Source organism: Pan troglodytes, chromosome 5, assembly GCF_028858775.2.
Source record: "Pan troglodytes isolate AG18354 chromosome 5, NHGRI_mPanTro3-v2.0_pri, whole genome shotgun sequence".
In the NCBI taxonomy this organism is placed as follows: Eukaryota; Metazoa; Chordata; class Mammalia; order Primates; family Hominidae; genus Pan; species Pan troglodytes.
Genome location: NC_072403.2, coordinates 51,077,147 through 51,094,314, shown reverse-complemented (window position 1 = coordinate 51,094,314; position 17,168 = coordinate 51,077,147). Strand labels below are relative to the sequence as shown.

Here is a 17,168-nt window from a genome sequence, read left to right as displayed (position 1 = left end):
ACATTGTCAATGAGCAATAATATTTTGAAAGGAATCTTTTTTCTGAGTAGTAGGTCTCAACAGTAGACTTAAATTATTCAGTGAACCATGCTGTAAGTAGATATGCTGTCATCCAGGCTTTGTTATTTCATTTACTGAGCAAAGGAAGAGTACATTTAGTATAATTCTTAAGGGCCTGACATTTTTCTGAATGGTAAATGAACACTGGCTTCAACTTAAAGTCATCAGCCTCATGAGCCCCTAACAAGAGGGTCAGCCTGTCCTTTGAAGCTTTGAATTGACTTCTCCTCTCCAGCTATGGAAGTTTTAGATGGCATCTTCTTCCAGTAGAAGGTTGTTTTGTTTCCACTGAGAATTTTTTTTTTTGTTTTTTTTTTTGAGACAGAGTCTTGCTGTGTTGCCCAGGCTGGAGTACAGTGGTGTGATCTTCACTCACTGCAACCTCCACCTCCTGTGTTCAAGCGATTCTCCTGTCTCAGCCTCCTGAACAGCTGGGACTACAGGTGCACGCCACCATACCTGGCTAATTTTTGTATCTTTAGTAGGGACAGGGTTTCACCATGTTGGCCAGGATGGTCTCAATCTCCTGACCTTATGATCTGCCTGCCTTGGCCTCCCAAAGTTCTGGGATTACAGGCATGGGCACCACACCCAGTCAAGAATCTCTTTTTTTGTATAGCCATCTTCATCAGTGATCTTAGTTAGATCTTCTTGTTAAGTTGCTACAGCTTCTACATCATTGTTTGCTCCTTCACCTTGCACTTTTATGTTATGGAGGTGGCTTATTTCCTTAAGCCTCATGAACCAACATCTGCCAGTTTCTAACTTTTTTTCTGAATCCTTACCTTTCTCAGCCTTCATAGAATTGAGAAGAATTAATGCCTTGGTCTAGATTAGGCTTTGGCTTATGGGAATGTTCTAACTGGTATTATCATCTACCCAGACCACTAAAACTTTCTCCATATCAGCAATGAAGTTGTTTTGCTTTCTTATTCTTGTATTCACTGGAGTAGCACTTCTGATTTCCTCCAATAACTTTCCCTTTTCATGCACAACTTGGTTAACTGTTTGGCACAAGAGGCTTAGCTTTTGGACTGTGTTGACTTTCGGCATACCTTCTTAACTAAGCTTAATTCTTTCTAGCTTTTTATTTAAAGTAGAAGAAGTAAAACTTTAACTTTCACTGGAACAGTTAGAGGCCATTGTAGGGTTATTGACTGGCCAAATTCCAATTTTGTTGCATCTTGAGGAATAGGTAGGCTCCAGGAGAGGGTGTGAGATGGGAGAATAGCCAGGTGGTAGAGTAGTCAGAATATACACAATATGTATCAATTAAATTTGCTATTTTATATGGGCCTTGTTCTTGGTGCCCCCAAACAATTACAGTGGTAGCATCAAAAATCAGTGATCACAGATCACTATAACAGGTGTGAAACTAGTGAAGAGTTAAAAATGTTGTGAGAATTATCAAAACATGACACAGAGATATGAAATGAGCCCATGCTGTTGAAAAATGGCACCAAGTAGACTTGCCACAAATGACATACAGACTTGCATGAATTTTACTCATCTTAAACAACAAACACAACATCTAGATCATACATTAGTCTCCATTTACCATCCCATTACTTTGCTTCCTTTTTAGCATAATTTCTCAAAGGAATTGCTTTCTCCCTATCTCCAGTTTTTATCCTCCCATTCTTTCTAAAATTTACTTCAGTCAGACTTTTTCCTTTTATCACTCCACCAAAGCTGCTCTTCTCAGGTTCACCACTGACCTTTATATTGCTAAATCCAGTGGCTAGTTTTCAGTCCTTATCTTCCTTGACCTATCAATAGCATTTGACACAGTTGTTCACCCTCCTCTTTAAAAGACTTCATTCACTTGACTTCCAGAACACCTCAGTCTTCTGGTTTATTTTTTTTTATTTAGGTTTAACTTCACTAGTCGTTTCTACTCATCTCCTAGATGTTGGTTGCTTTTCTTCTTCTGGATCTCTGAACAATGGATTGTGCTAGGTTTCAGCCTTTGTTTCTTATCTTCTCTATCTAAACTTAACCTATAGTTGATCTCATCCAGTCCTGTGGTTTTCAGTATTAAATACCATATACCCAACTGTTTCTGACTACTCCACATAGAGCTTTCCTCTGAACTCCTTGTTCACATATTGAAATCAGTACTATACCTCTCTCTCCACTTGAATGTCTGGTAGATTTCTCAAATTTAGTGTAGCCAAAACCAGGTCCTTATATTCCCTCAAACATGCTCCTGCTGCCATCTCCCCCTCATCTCAGCAATCTATTTGGCAATTCTTTACTTCCAGCAGGTCAAAATCTTTGGAGTTATCTTTAACTCTCTCACAGCCCACATTTCTTTCCACTGCTACGCATTGCTCTTAGTCATCACTATCTTTTACTTGGATTTTATTCTTGTAATAGGTCTGTCTTTCTGCAACTACTTTTGCTCCTGTTTTTCATTTCTACCCCCTGCCCCTTGTTTTATTCTTCCTGTGATATTGAGTGAAATTTTAAATATTTAAATTAGATTTTTTTTTTTACTTTTATAATTTGAAATTCTTTAATGGCGTCTCATTTTATTCAGAGTAAAAGTCACATATTTTATGATGGTCTGTGTGTCCTCACTTTTCACTACTTTTCTGATCTCAGTTTCTTCTGCTCTTGCCCTCACCTTCTGCTAGAATATTCTTTCCTCAAATATCTTCTTACTCTCTTCCTCATGTTCCTGCTTAAAGGTCTCCTCATCATTGAAGACCTCATTAATCGCCATATTTGAAATAGCAGTCTTTCCCTTCTCTACTTGCCATTTCTACCTAATTTTTCTTCATAGCCTTATCTCTGTGTGACACTGTAAATATCTAATTTACATATTCATTTATTCATTCATATATTATTCTTCGTTACTAACACATGTTCTTCATAAATGTATTTTAGTCAGTTTTGTTCAGTATTGTATCTCTCACACATGGTAGGTGCTTGCTAAATGCTGGTTAAATGAATGAGTCTTACATACTGTATAGATACATAGCTAAAAATTAATATAATGGAATGTCAAATTTTATTTTCAAGTAAGTGTTGTGACCTATTTTCAAACTCCAGCACTGTGACTCTAGAATCATTTCTCATAATTGTTGAATTTTAAGGCCTTCTGTGAAAATAGTTGTAGCTGATCATAAGAAAAAGGCAGTGAGCTGATCTCAACTGGTAGTCTGTTTTCAGCACTACCATTAACTTAGTGGTGTAACTTTGAACACATTGCTTACTGGTTTTTGTTTTTGTTTTTTTTTTTTTTTGAGACAGAGTCTTGCTGTGTCACCCAGGCTGGAGTAGAGTGGCGCAATCTTGGCTCACTGCAGCCTCTGCCTCCCAGGTTCAAGCAATTCTCCTGCCTCAGCCTCCCGGGTAGCTAGGATTACAGGCGCTTGCCACCATGCCCAGGTCATTTTTGTATTTTTAGTAGAGATGGGGTTTCACCATGTTGGCTAGGCTGGTCTCAAACTCCTGACCTCAAGTGATCCGCCATCCTCAGCCTCCCAAAGTGCTGAGATTACAGCATGAGCCACCACCCGCAACCATTGCTTTTTTGAGCTTCCTTTTCTTATCTATGAATTGCATTTTGTAAGCTATACATTATATAAAGTTTATCAGAATTTCAGGAATTTTATATTATGTAATTGTGGAATGGTATGCCATGACCTAATGGAGCTGGAAACTATAGAAAATGTGGGAATAAATAAAGATCATTCCAATAGCGCAAACTCGGAAAACTGGCAACATGGAGTCCTTCTATGTTATGTCTGATGGTCTTCAGTAACTTAGGGCATACTACTTTGCATCTGTAGATAGAAGTGTATACCCTGCTTAAATGATTACAATGTACTTTTGAGAAAACTAAAAAACCAATCTGATAGAAGGAGAAGGAAATCTAATAGGTTGAGTAGCTAGTTTGGGCAGGTTATAGAAAGAGGATTTCAAAAGTCAGAGATGGGAATTTGGTTTTGCTTTATAGTACAGTATAAAACTGGAATCTACGAGATATTATTTCTGTAGTTAAAATGAAAGTACTGCATGAGAAAGTTGAGCCCAACATGGGCATATTTAATGAAGGGGAGATTGGAGTTAAGCAAGCAAGTTAGGAAGTAAAATTACTTGGTATAGTAATTTCAGGAATAAGAAGGGTCTGAATCTGTTTTAAACTGACAATAGTGAGAATGAGAAAAATGGGATAATGTAAGAAAGGAATAATAATAGGATCTGGTGATTGATTAGATATGGAGGAGTCAAGGAATCAAAAATTAAGGTGATTTTGGGTTTCAGCCTGAGTTATTAGGGGTGGTTTCTGTCAGTCAGTAGCCTGGGAGTGATTCCAGGAAAGGATTGTATTTGAATGGAAGGACTGCATCAAGATTTGGAAATTTTTCAGCATAGAGGTTTTCAAACTTTTGCCCCCAAATGAAATGTTATGTGATGACTCGATATGTTAAAAACACATAAGATTGAAGCAGATCTGTTTGATGCAGAGGTGGAGAATATATGTGGAAGGAACGAGCATCTTCCTGACTCTTGTCCTCCTTGAACCCAAAGGCTCTGATGAGTATAGTAAGAAATCACCAAAGTAGATTCTTTATAAGTGTTCCCGTAGATCCAGTATTTGGTGAACTGCTTGTCTGTGATAACCTGTGTATCTTCTGCACGGCTGTATCTTTTGTTGTTTCTTCTCACCTTAGCAGTTATCAAATGTTTATTATTTTAGACTCTTACCTGGCTCTGAAGATGTATAGAATACAAAAGAGATATAGGTGGTTCTTCTTCTCCTTCTTCTTCTTTTTTTTTTTTTTTGAGACGGAATCTTGCTCTGTCACCCAGACTGGAATGCAGTGGCTCAATCTCGGCTCACTGCAACCTCCGCCTCCTGGGTTCAAGCTATTCTCCTGCCTCAGCCTCCCGAGTAGCTGGGACTATAGGCATGCACCACCATACCCGGTGAGTTTTTGTATTTTTAGTAGAGATGGGGTTTCACAGTGTTGGCCAGCTGGTCTTGAACTCCTAACCTCAAGTGATCCTCCAGCTTTGGCCTCCCAAAGTGCTGGGATTATAGGCGTGAGCCACTGTGTTTGGGTGGCCCTTCTTAACGGAACTAATAATTTATTATAGAAAGCTGCCATTTAAAAGCTGTGATAGAGAAGTATTAGTAGTTCAGAGTTTAAGTAGACTTAGTGTAGTCTGTCATGTTTCATAAGAGGGATGGTCAAGGGGGGCTTTCTTGGAAAAGTTACAATTGATCTTGCCTGGAGATGAGAGAGAAAGTGCACAAATAGGTTGTATGAAAAACTGAGAGAAGTCCTTCATGGCTGGGGCAGAAGGCTCTGCATGAGGCTGGAGAGGTACAAAGTAAAACTGGTAAGATAGATTAGGACCACAGCAACACATGTCGTGTTAAAGATTCCGGACATTATTTTGACAGTATTGGTAATCCACTGAAAGGTTTTTTAGTGAGGGCATAAAGTGACCTGATTTGCATTTCAAACAGATCATCCTGGGCAGAAATATGCAGAAAAGGTTTCAAGTGAAGGAGAAGTGAAATTGAGGGCAAGGGGATGCAGTAAGACTACCTTGGAGGCTACAAAAATAGTTCAGATGAGAGATAGTCTGAATAACAGGTGGTGCTGCTGGGGAACTAAAGACAACTCAGGATATACTTAAGAGGTAGAATTAACAGGAATTGGTGATCATTTAGGTACAGAGTGTAGGGCAGAGGAAAGTATCATTGATGACAGCTTAGATTTTGACCTGAACAGTTGGGTAAATATTAGTGCCGTTTATAAACTTTATGGACTGCACCTCCTTTATTTTGGTTGTTTTGCGTGTTGTCTTTACATGGTGTTTTCTGTCTCCTCAGTGCCTGTGTTCCTCGCCATTTACTCCATGCCCTGTATTCTCTATCCACTTAAATGACTGCTTTATAAAACCTATATTTTATTTTATTTCGAGATCTTCCTCCAAACTGTGGTGCAAGACTTCCTTCATGGAGTCTTTCATCAATATTCTCATCCTTGATTATGTTATCTTTACCTTATAGTTTATCAGTATTTGTGTATAATCTATATCTTACTGTCTTGTATTTGATGCTGCTCTGTAATTGATCTCTAGTGATTTATATATATATATACACACACACATACATTTGTAGGATTTCTTCAATTTATATTATAATTTATTTCTACATTATGAATATCTGCACCTGAAAGTCAGTGTAAAATGTGTAAGTACTACCTCTGTTAAATCAATTTGCTCTTTAGTTCATTAAATAGAATTGTATATTATTTATAAATGTCAGATTTATAATATTGATAAACATTTTTTGTCCATTCTAGGTTAATGCTCCAAATGGAATGACAAAGATATTTCAAAATAGAGATTTTGATAGTACGAGTAGTAATAATGTACAAGGTATTTTTTGACGTTAATGACTAGGAAAAGTTTATGGATACAATTATTTAGGCAAACTTCTAAATGGGATATTTGACTACATTATACAAAAGATCATTGGGTAAAAGCAATCTGATTAAGTTTTTATTAACTTTGTAAATGCTTTTGAAGATACTGTTATATAAAAAGTAATCCTAAATTTTTGTTGCAGTAGTTTTGACTTTAACAAGTATGTAAGGCCTTCATTGTTTTCCTTTTTCTGTTTTCTCCTCTTCTTTCTTTTATACTATTTTATTTTTATATTCTGGATGTGAAATTTTTTTAAACCGTTTCATAATTATCTGCAATTTTATAATTTTGTAAACGTTCCAAGGAAGGTATCATCATTATTAAAAGATTCTTATGACAGATAATGTCTAAATATTGCATGATTTATTTTTAATTTCCAATTATTGGGTATGTCAAAAGAGTTAATAGTATTGCTTTTGATGCCTGATTTTGAGAGCTGGATTTCTTATTTTGGAAAATATTCAAAGTGAAAATAAAATGAAGTCACCTTAATATTATAATGGCAAAATATATGATTTGTACCATTTTAAGAAGTTGCTTGAGTCAGTGAAAAACAATTGAGGTTTCCTAACTTTGGAAATCACAGATGTAAAATGTTGATTAGTCGTGCATATTCTACTACTTTTTAACATGTTAACATAATTTGAAAATGTACATTTTATGGGCTTAACTAGTTGCAAATTAAGCAGAACAATATAAAACTGTTAATATTTTAAAAACTAAGCATAAGGTAGTTTGGTAAATTTTAAGAACACACGTTTTAGTTGGAACAGATGTGAAAGACATATTATTTTAAAGGAAAATGGGGTCCACAGCTATCTGTTTGGAAATGTCTTTCAATTACAGTGGCATCCATGACTGTTGGATTAGAATGAAGATTTGGCTGGAAGTTCTCTCTGTCCTATTCTGTGTTTCCTTTTGAATAAGAAACAGCATGTGTGAAGTACATTTACTATAATCCATTCCATACTGGGTAATAAAAATTCTGTGAAGAATGATTATGCATGTTATGAAATTATTCCAATTATGTTTTTTTCCACTTTCAGCTCACTAGTATTTTTAAGTTTATATAAATTTTACAGAGTGTGTTGATATATTAATTTATTTTTAAAAATGGGAATATGGAATAACTAACTCTCATTATAGATAATCGCATTCCATTGGTGGCGTGACTTCCTGTATTTTACCAAATGTGAAACAGTATTCACTGAAAAAGAAATAAAAATTTTCTGAGTGAGCAATAAACCAAGCAATTAGAAATGAATTCTTGCATTTTAAGTTGGCAAGTTGCAGTATGAGATTATTTGCATATACCAATTCATATGTTAAACTCTAGGATTACACTGAACTTTAAAAAATAAGACAGTTGAAAGGGTAACTTTTAGTTCACATTACAAATAAAATGAATGATTATGTTACCCGTATCATTCACTTGAGCTTAAATATTAAAATTTTGGTTAATGAAATGCAAGTTAACATGTATACTTAATTATTATGTAAGTTACTAATCATCAGAAAATATTTTTATGCTTGATTTTAGTAAATTGGTTTATATTGAAATCTTCGTATTGTTCCCATAAGGAAGTAATACATAGGTGCTTATGTGTATATTTGTACACATGACTGTTTAATTCAAATTGATAAGAGAGAAACTTTGATTTTGTTACTTTGAATGAAAATGATTACAAATAAGGTACATTTATTACCAGTATGTAATTTATATAAAGTTTATGGTAGCATCCTCAAATAAGAATATTTGACATATTTGTTCTAGGCATTATGTCAGTGAATACCACAGTTTTCTTCTTTCAAATTAAAAAAAAATCTTATATTACAGTGATGCTTTTCAGGGTAGGCCTAAAGAGAATGGACTTTGGAACCAAACTGTCACTTAATAACTGTGTGACTTCTGGTAAGCTGCTTAACCCCTATGAGCTTCATTTTTTATTGTCTCTAAAGTGAAAGGTGTTCTGAGCATTAAGAAGGTTCAAAAATGTAAAGTGCTTACAAACAGTACTTTGCACATCATAAGTACTATTAGCATATGATATCTGTTAGTTTTCTTACCAGCTGCACCTAAAAAATATGAGGCTTTAGGATCTTGTTAAGTTTGTTAATATTTTTAAAATGTGCATCAAAATGGGATATACTTTAGACATTTTGATCATGGGTTAATTTTTTATTAATGTAATAAGTCATACTTGCTTTCATTCAACATTGAACAATTTAACTTTCATTTAATGGTAACTTACTAGAAATAGACAAAATATATATGGCAGTTATACAAACAATATTTTGTATGATAATACAATTAGAGAACATATAAATACAGCACTCATTATGTTTACATTTTAGGATTTTATTAAACATTTGTAGAATTGAATAAGAAATGTTAACAAATATTTACACTGAGTATTGTTACTAATTAATGTTCAAAATTATAAATGTTTTTCTTTCATCATTTTGCTTTTCATTTTTCTCTATTGCACAGAAGATTTTTATCTATCGCACAGAATAATGATTCTTACAGTCTCTGATTTGGTTGATGGGGTGTATAACATTTGACTGAGTGAGTCTTTGCAGATGTTTATATGGACGGAAGCTAGATTATAGTATTTCAGATACAAACTGACTGACTTTCCTTGGAACAGAAAAATTCTTGTCAGTTAAGCCACAGACTCACATAAATAAGGCTCTAGACTTAAAGAAACATAATGTTTAACTAATCTTTGAAAAACCTGAGTTCAAAGTCATGTATTGCAAAAAAGGAAAACATTTCTGAATTATGAATGGCTTTTGTACTGCTGTCAGATGAAACATATTCCTTTTAGGGTTAAAGACAGAAAAAAATACCCACAGAGAAACAGAAAATGTGTTATAGGTTTAACAGTGGTTTCAAGTAATGTGAAAAATTATGCTACTGTGAAACTACTGAAGAATTATCATCTGACTATTGAATTACCTACAAATGTCAGTCTTCTATATTTAGTGGGGTTGGTTGCCTGACCATAATGTAGGAAAAATAGTCTTTTGGATGACGAAGTATTTTTGCTGTATTCTTTATTCTAAAACAAATGACTTTTTTTTTTCACTGTAAGAAGCCCAGGAAATGATCTTAATGGAGTTAAAGAAATATGCAAAAAATACTTTTTTTTATAAAATTACTTAAGGTGCTGCAGAATTGTGGAGATTCATGCTCTAATTGTAATTCCTCAGATGACCAGAGCAGGTCTCAGGTTACAGTATTTGTATATAATTTTAAGTTCTGAAGGGTATAATAAAATAGTTAAAAATTAAGCTGAGTTGTTTTTTTCTGGCAAGGAAAAATAGACTTAAATCTTTATATTGGAAGCATTCATTAATCACATATATACATTTAATCCAATGCAACAACAGTATTTTAAAATAGATCTTAAGAAATAGGTGTATTTTATTGTCTTTGAGTTAATACATTTTGAAATATAAAATTGTATGCATTTCTAATTTTAAAGATGTTGTGTCTTTAAAGATGACAACAGCCCTTATAAGCACTAGTAAAAGATGTAATTATTTCTAGTCTTAAGATTTTAAAATGTTATAAAATAGCACAGATATTTGTTAAGTAACAGTATGGGAAATAAAGTGTTGTAATTGGTCTGTTATAAAGCTATTCTGTTGCATTTTTCTATATCCTTAATTACATGATTTAGTTTCATATTATTCAAAGCTTAAAATAACAGATATGATTAGAAGTTAGTACGTTTACTTAAAAATAATAGGTAGCTATTTCATGATAATAATTAAGATATTGGTGTTCCAAATGTAACTTCAGGTAGTGTGACTTAACTCAGAGTAACTCAAGGACTGTGTATATAGAATTAAAAAGATATAGCAGCTTAGTCAAAAACCACTCATGTTACCTGTTATAAATAACCCTGGATCAAACTAATTTTCTTAAAAATTAACTTATATCAAGAAGTTATTTTAACTGTGTCATTGTTACAGATGAGACATTGATTCATTGTTATATGCTATTCCCAAGTTCTGAAACTTGATTTGTTTTCACAAGTGAAAATTTCAGCAAATTAATGTATTGGGACTGATTCTTTTCTTTTTCTTCGTTTTCTTATGGTTAATTAAGAAAACAAATATTTTAACCTAAAGATATAACAAAGTATTAGGAGGAAGGTTTCTAGTTTTAAATTGCAAGGCTTGTGTGTTCCATAAGCCACCAGTGTTTAATTCAGTATTTCCATCTAAGAACTTACATTATAGCAAATGAGGTAGACATTTATACCTTTTTTTTCTGCTGCTGTTGAATACAAAATGACACTCAGTATTTGTAAAAGTGATCCTGTTTCAAATCAGAAAACTGCATCACTAGAATATGTATTCCTATTTTGAAAAGCTATTTAAAAAATTTTTTTTTGTTCCTGCCTGGCTTTCATATTGATTAGACCAGCTCTTAAGAAGATATGATTAAGTATCATTTTAAAGTAAAAATGGGTATTCAAAGCATGTAACATTTCAGATAATATCTTGTTCAGCAGACCAAAAGATAAGTTGAGAACTTTGAGAGATTTTTTTATTTCTAGAAATGCAGTGATGGAACATTATCAAGTTTGGGTTATTAAACAGTATTCAGAGTAAGAAGAAATCTGAATGCTTTTGTAAGTTTACAGTCTGAATAGATGCTAATTGCAGATGAGAAATACAGCTTTAAGTTTCTTACGTTGTATGTAATTTGGGTTTTTTTCGTGGTTAATTTGGCAGTTAGACTCACTTTACACTTTGTAAATTCAAAGAAAAGCAATTATCTAACAAAGTCAAATTCTTATTAAAAGACATGGGGTAAAACCATTATGCATTGTATTTTTAGGTCCCAATACGTGTGGGCCCTAAAAATACAATGCATAATGGTTTTTCACTTTTTATCTTCTTATTTTATGTAAATGAAAAAATAGTACTGTCAATTTTTTTCTGCAAATACCACAAAACTTTTGTCTTTCTCATAGTTTACCTTAATTTTGTTACATTGCATATTTCAATTTGAATTCTTATTTTTTAATTAGTTTTAAAAAGCATGTATTATAGAGGATATATGAAGTATTCATCCAACCAAATAGCACAATTTAACTGATCTTTGAAAAATGTTTATTGGTTAAATGCACTTAGTAACAATGTATGTAAAGAAGAAACACCATGTAAAACAGGAGCCACTTAAAAATTCCTTGGCAGATTTATTTTTCTTTCAAATCATTTAAGTTATTAGATCATAGTATGAACTATTGTTCATGAGTTTTTGAGTCATTTATTTTAAAAATTTCATGAAAAAATCTGAAATGATCAAGTGCCATTTTCTCTCCATTTACTTGATTATTTGTTCATTCAGTGTTAATTGAACACAATTTTATTGGATGCATAAAAATATTAAAAAATAATCTTTATTCCTATTACTGATACTTAAAACCAATTTAAATATGTAGTAGCAATTTTAATATTAAAATGAGAAATGAGTATTGAAGAATTATGTCTTAAAACAAAACTTCTTCCTCCACTGTTGAATTTAGCATACTATTTTTTATGTTAACCTTTTGTACCAGGGATTTTTTTTTCTTCTCCTCAGAAGCTGAGGATGTGTTATTTTAGATGTATCTTTACCAAGGAAGAGATGGTAAATCCATGTTGTGGCTTTTTACGTATTTTATAAAGACAGGGTTTTAAAAAAATAATATAGCAACACTGTAAGTCAATCTTCTCCATGTTTTCTTGAATCATTTTTGTATTCTTATCTTTTATCAGTAGTTGTCACACTTTTTATGGAACCAAATGCCTAATAATTGAAACACATACACATGATCTTTGAGAAATCATGAAAATACAATTCTTGTGCTTAGTGATATCCAGAAAGCATAATATTCTGAAAAAAGTTATTCCCTTCAGTCAATTTAAAATTAAACACTCTAATGCAAAAGGATATCTAAGGTGAAAGATGTTTGTGTAATGCTAAACATAACCAAAGAAACTGTGGTTTTAGCAAAGGTACTATTGCTCTATTTTATCAAGTGCCAGAAATTGCATAATGAAAGTCTTTCAGTTAGTGAAAATATAAGTATAAAAACACAAAAATACCACCCAGCTGGTAGAGATCTTCCTAATTTTTACCTGATTGTATTTCTGAAGAAATATGGCAGGGCTGTCGTAAATTTTCAACATGAACTGCATTTTTGTTGCCAATTTCCATATCCTTTAAAAAGTGCTGAAGCGTGCATTTGCTATTTATGTTTGCAGTAGACTGAGTACACTTTTACTATTTGTGGTTTTAGAAATTGGAAACAACCAAACAGTGGTGCTATGGTCTAAAAAAATAAATTTTAAACAGCTGCGGGACAGTATTTTTAGAATGGTAGGAGTACTTCTAAAGCAATATATCTGCCCCCTACCCCCTTTTAAAATGATTGAATATTGTCACAGATATAAAGTCAGATATCTATTGTGTATTATCTATGGTAGATTGGATAAATTAAACTAAAAGTATATTTTGATAGATGTGAAATATATTTTTAGCATGCTAGTGTCAGCTCACTTTTCTAACCTGTAAATATTTGTTACTATATGCCAGCTACTGGCATATACACTTCATAGGCATTGAATCTTCTCCTTCCTTGGGTAAGAACGATCATTATTCCCATCTTACAAATAAGAAAACTGATGTAAGTAACTTGCCCGGGATCAGAAAGTTTGTAACTACAGACCTCAGTGAGATTCAAACTAGTTTTCTCTAAGACTCATGAATCCAATTGTTTTTCACCTTATGTTTGGGGCAGATACTATTAAAAGAGGAAAAGAAATAATATGTACCCTAGTTTTAACTTCAAGTATTTTTCTGCTGATGTTACTGAAATATGAACAAACATAAAAATCTAGATAGCAATTCTTCATTGCATTTAAATCTATTGAAACTAGTAAGTCAAAAAAAATCAGAAATGAAAAACAAATCGATCATATCACAATCAAAATAATAACCTTAATTTGATATGACAGACTTTTAACTCCTGAAAATAAATTCCCTTTCTTAATTATGACTACTGTGTTCTAAAAGTTTGTTACATCTTCCCAGTGCTTTGCAATTCTTTTGACATTATGGCACAAGTGAAAAATGATAATATTCATAGGGCCACTGGATATAGAAGCACAAGGTTGCTCTTGACAGCAGACAATTCAGGGATTCCTAAATGCCTCTGGTCCCACCAGTCAGGCATTCCATAGGCTGAGAGCATTAAAACCTACACACCTGTACCTAGTTGGTGGCTTTTGTTCCTAAGGGCATGGGTTGGAAAGCTCTGATCATTGCTCTCTTTTTCTGTAAGATAACAAACACAATTTCCTGTGACTTTTCTCTGTTCCAGTTATTATGAAACCATTGTATAATATATCATAGCATCACTTGGCCATTATTTTATATTAAGCTAGCCTCATTTCATGTCCCTTCTTTCTTTTCCATTATCCTGCCACAAAAAGCCAATTTTTTGTGCCAATTCATTGTTTTTTATTGACATAAAAATTTAATTATACAAGAAATATTACAGAAAATTTGCAAACTCTCAAGAATTAGATTCACAGATTTCAACTGAAAAACATTACACTGCAATTTATAGGTCTTTTCACAGTAGTTAAAGCATTTTAGTTTTGCCTTTTATGATTTGGTATCCTAGAAACAGATAAATTTGTCTAAAGTATAGTAGTCAGCTTCTTTTGGAATAAAATTGCTAAGCATTCTGAGATTAGATGAATACTGCTTAGGATGAGATTGGGTTTAAATTGTATTGATTTAAATGACTGTAATAAAAATATCACAGCAGGTTCAGTTTAATTTTTTTTCTATTGCAATGACATTCTTTTTGTTGCATTATAACCGTAGTGTATTTTTTATTAGAATTAATGTATTTTTATTAACCTTGATGCCACTTTAGAGAACTTCTTTTGATTGTATACATATGTGTGTGTATTTCACTAAAATGTTTTGCAGCATGTGCTTATGAAGGCATTAGAAAATAAATCATTTTTACTTCAACCAATTTAGTCATAGAAGATTGAATGATAATTTTACTCTGCTCTTTTTTGGTAGAAAACAGTTATCACCAATACAACAAGCACTTGAATAGTATTCTTTAAACTTATGATTTCTGTGTTTTGTTGTAAACAATAGGTTTAGTAAAACAAAATTTATATTTGTAGATATATAATAGAGGTGGTTTTTCTTCTTCCTCCACACCACAAACAACACTTTAAAGTATCATTTTGAGTTGATTTTTTTTTCTTCTCAACCAGATTCTATATAGCATGATTCTTGTGAAACCAGGGATACATGTGTTGTGTTTGAAATATAGTTAATAAAGATAAGATGATTTTCTTATTTGGATGATGGAAAAAATGTAAATTTTATTTTTTAAATGCATACCATAAAATGTAAAGTTTGACAGAATCCTGTTGGTTGTAAAAGTATGTCAGTTGTGAAATAACCACATAGACCGTGTAAAGGCCTGCTAATAATGATCAACAAAAAGTTGTCTTTAATTTCTAATGAATGAACCCACTGGAAAAGGAAGCTGAAGACCCAAGTGTATAACTGGACAGTTTAAATTTCTAATGTGGAACAGATATATACTCTGTTCAATGTGTGTTTAAACTAAGACACATTTTAAATAGATAAAATACTTAAAATTTCAAAAGCTGTATGTTAGTTTACAGAACTAATGTTAATTATCTGTATGAGGGCTCACTCTAAGAATTCTGTATTGCAATCTTTGGGATTTAATCCCTAATGTACGTTACAACCTGTTGTGACTCTACTGATTGAACTTTTCTAAGAAAGCTAACAAGAATACATTACTTTTATTTTTATTATTTGAGATGGAGTTTTGCTCTTGTTGCTCAGGCTGGAGTGCAATGACACGATCTCAGCTCACTGCAGACCCTGCCTCCCGGGTTCAAGCGATTCTCCTGCCTTAGCCTCCCAAATAGCTGGGATTACAGGTGCCTGTCACCATGCCCAGCTAATTTTTTGAGGAATACATTATTTTACTCAACTTTGTTCAATGAAGGACTATTTATTGAACACTGACTCTGCTTGGCCCTGGAGATTTAAAAGTGAATTTGATACAGCATCTTAATATTTAATTTGACATTACAGAAGCTTTTTCTTGACATAATCTTGAAATATTAAAATAGCTTTGATTTTAAAAAGTCAAAGATTCTTAATGAAAATCCCTTTTAAAATTTGGAACTAAATTTTAAAGCTTATTTAGGACATTAAACTTTTCTGATCATGGCCTATTTATAAATAGTAGATTTTACATTAGGAACCAGTGTACACAAACTTATATATAAATGGATATAAGTGGGGTTTTTTTGGTGTACACGTGTTATTCTGAATCGAGAGTTTCAAAGAACATTTATTCCTACTTTACATACATACACTCTAATATTTATTTCTTAAAGCGTGGTGGTCATGGTCCCTTAACGAATCTTACTTAGTTTGAAAAACATTGTCAAAGAGAATTCTTTGGAACTCTATGGGTGCTGTTTCTGTTTTTGTCCTGGTTTCTACAGTAAGTACCTTCATCAAATGTAGAAAATTTGGGCGGGCTGGTCATAACAAAACCTTTTTAGAAAATGGTTCAAAGAGCAAAAGAGTCGGATACATTTTCTTACAATTTTGCATTTCTCATATCTATAATACTAGAAGTCAGAGTTATTATTTTTGTGTCTTAAATCTTATGGAATTTTATATTTCTGATTTTCTTTATTTGTTGTAGCTAAATTCTCTGCGGTAGGGATCTGCTTTAGTGTGGTGTGATGAGTCATAATCAATGAGTTATTAAGTTCTCTGTGCCTTTTATTCTCAGAGTTAACCACTTTGCTTTGATTCGAAATATTAAGTAAGGAATCTTTGCTTTGTTATATGATAAAGGCTTATAAAGTGTGCAAAGTTGTTCTTTCGTTAGATCTAAGATTAAGAACACTTTATTTAAATAGCTTATTAATACAATTTAAAGAGAAACACCAAAAATTACCTAATTATTCATCCTTGTTAGGCTGACTTATTTGGGTTATAAACATACTCTTTAAAAACATAAAATTAAAGCTGAAATAAATTAAAATGTATTTTTTTGAAGTAATCAAGTTTCATTTTCATCTGATCCCAAGTTAACCATTCTCATTTCAAAGAATATAATTCTTGTGCTTAATCAGATTTTTGCTTTTTCAAACAGTTTTGTTTTAATAAGTCAAAATGTTATATAAACAGAAGACATTGTATTTCCCTATAAACTGATTTTTTCCCCTTGCAAAATCTATATTACAGCCAGTTCCATAATGCCAGCATGGGAACCTTGACTTCTCCTTTCATCAGATGACTAAGAGAATTCAGTTAACTGCCTGTAAAAGATATTAGAAGTATACTGGGAATACCAACTCCTAGAAATCTAAATTGAAGGGATTTAGAGAATGGGAGTACTGGACTAACAGATACGAAAAACTTATTTCTGTGGCAGAGCTTTCAGTGAACTAATGTTGCCCTTTTCGACATAGCAGTTTCTCTGACATCAGTTTACTCAGTAAAGTAAGTGAATATGAGGAGACTGAAATAAAATGTTGAAGACTTGTATTGG

General features: G+C 32.6%; 1 protein-coding gene and 1 non-coding gene across 23 annotated transcripts in view; both read left to right on the top strand.

Annotated features, from left to right (window-relative positions):
• Positions 1–17,168, top strand: part of SUPT3H (SPT3 homolog, SAGA and STAGA complex component) — a 557,558-nt gene that overhangs the window by 170,772 nt on the left and 369,618 nt on the right. The gene's annotated exons all lie outside the window — the stretch shown is intronic.
• Positions 11,342–11,437, top strand: MIR586 (microRNA mir-586). Its single transcript, NR_035925.1, has one exon. It is a non-coding gene; the product is annotated as a microRNA mir-586 (primary transcript).